This window comes from Galeopterus variegatus, unplaced genomic scaffold (genome assembly GCF_000696425.1).
Source record: "Galeopterus variegatus unplaced genomic scaffold, G_variegatus-3.0.2 Scaffold192, whole genome shotgun sequence".
NCBI lineage: Eukaryota > Metazoa > Chordata > Mammalia > Dermoptera > Cynocephalidae > Galeopterus > Galeopterus variegatus.
Genome location: NW_007726303.1, coordinates 133212 through 135820, shown reverse-complemented (window position 1 = coordinate 135820; position 2609 = coordinate 133212).

Here is a 2609-nt window from a genome sequence, read left to right as displayed (position 1 = left end):
ATTATCAGGAGTTTGGAAGAAGTTTATTCCAACCCTCATAAATGACCTTGTGGGTTCCAGGACTTCAGTGGAGGAAGTAACTGCAAATGTGGTGGAAATAGCAAGAGAACCAGAATTACAAGTGCCTGAAGATGTGACTGAATTGCTGCAATCTCATAATAAAACTCTAATGAATGAGGAGTTGTTTTTTATGGATGAGCAAAGAAAGTGATTTCTTCCGATGAAGTCTTCTCCTAATGCAGATGCTGGGAACATCATTGAAATGACAACAAAGGATTTGTAATATTACATAAACAGTTGATAAAGGAGAGGCAGGTTTTGAGAGAACTGACTACAACTTTGAAAGAAGTTCTACTGTGAGTAAAATAGTATCAAACAGCATCACGTGCTACAGAGAAATCTTTTGTGAAAGGAAGAGTCAATCGATGTGGCGAATTTCACTGTTGCCTTATTATAAGAAATTGCCACAGCCACCCCAGCCTTCAGTAACCACCACCCTAATCAGTCAGCAGCCATCAACATCATGGCAAGACCCTCTACCAGCAAAAAGATGACAACTCATTGAAGGCTCAGATGATTGCCAGCATTTTTTAGCAACAGAGTATTCTTTAATGAAGGTATGCACATTTTTTTAGACATAATGCTATTGCACACCCAATAGACTACAGCATAATGTAAACATAACTTTTATATGCACTAGGAAAAAAAATTGTGGCTCACTTTATTGTGACATTTGCCTTATTGCTGGGGTCTGGGACCAGACCTGCAATATCTCCAAGGTATGTCTGTACATATATATGCAGACAAGGTATAAAAACATTCAGGGGAATGGGATTCACCAGTCATACAGTGTTGTTTCTCTTGATGAGGGAGGGAGAAGAGGAATGGGGAGAGGGAAGACTTTAGCTGAATCTTTAACATTTTATTTTTTAAAAAATATGTAGGCTAACCATGTAAAATCAGTTAAATTTAAGTGGTATAAGATAGATGGTGTTATATTATTTTATATACTTGTGAATCTTTGGCATATTTTGTTATTAAAAATACTTTTAAGACAAAAAAGAGAGCACTGGGTATAGAATCAGACTAAGTATGTTTGTACGATGACATTTCCACTGACATACTGTGTCACTTTGCATTAGTCAATTTTGTCCAAGAATGTTTTGTCTATAAAATGGAGAACTGGATGAGATAACTTCTTTGGTCCTTTTCACCTCTGACAGTCTACAGTTCAAAGGGGAGAAGGACCCAGGCTAGGAAGATGTCAGGCTCCTTTGGCTGAACAGAGGAATGCAGATCTAAGGCATCTTTACAGTGACCTCCCTCAGAGAAGGTTCTTGGTGTGATCCACCCATTCTAAGCAGAGGTGTAGACTCCATGCTCTGACAAAGGTCACCCATGAAACCAAGGAACTTTAATTCCACTGGCCATGCAAGGCCTAAGAATCTGATTCTCTTACATTATCCTATAAGGAGAGAAGCCAGGGACAAATGGGGGGCTTCATTCCTAGGGCTGGAGCCACAGAGAAGTCTAAGTCCCTCAGGTTGTAAAAACAAAGGTACGGAACCTGGAACTTGCCACCATCACCTTTGACAACATGAAGTTCATGAGAGAAAGAAAGACAGAGGGAGGGAAGGAGAGACGGGGAGAGAGAGAAAGAGAGAAGGGAGAAAGAGGAAATCGATAATACAGTGGGGAAACAAAAACAATACCACTCAGCCAAGTGCTTCTCTCCTTCCCTGCCATTGCCAGTTGCCACCCCCTCCCCCAGGTCTTTGCATCCTCTTACTGACCAAAATCCACGAGGCTGTCATTGGTGGGTATGAATTCCTTCTGTTGCATCATGCCACCACTCCCCGATGCCAACCATGTATGGGTTGGTCACAGTGGTTTCCCTTCCACTATCTCTGTGAGCTCAGCCCCAGAACAAGAAGGCAAGGGGGATTTTCTTTTTCTCTAGTGTTTCTTACTTTTGTGGCAAGGCCCAGTTTGCTGTTCAGACTTAGAGCTCCCCTGATATGATGAGCTCAGTTCACGAACATTTCAGTAAAGGTCCTTAAGGGTCAGAACATCCTGTTCTTTCCAGCCCACTCTGGAGAGTCTGATTCAGTTAGTCTATGGGGAGGCCCAGGAAGCAGTACTTTTTAAAAAAAAAGTTCCCAGGTGGTTCTAAGGTGCAGCCAGAGTTGAAAAGCCAGCTAAAGGGAGAGTTGAATGAGAGAATGTCCCGCATCTTTGTGACCAAATAGGGCATTCCCCAGGACAGTCCCTACATGGAACACTTTCCAACACATATCCTACCCCAGCTTCTTTTTGGTAACTATTTTGACACCACCTAGAGTGGTAGACTGGGAAAGTTTCTACTCCCTAAGATCATGGCCCTGAGATATGTAAATTTTTCCTTTTCTGGCTTCTCCACCACAACAGCATAACATACTCCTGGTACATTCAGATGGGAGTTACTCTCAAGACATTATCACCAAGTAGCTGTGCAACTCTAAACAAGTAACGGTGTCTCTAAACTTCAGTTTCCTTATTTGTAACACCAGGGAGTTAGCTAGATCAGTGGGTTTCATACTGTCTTCTGAGAAGTGTTTATTTATTTATTT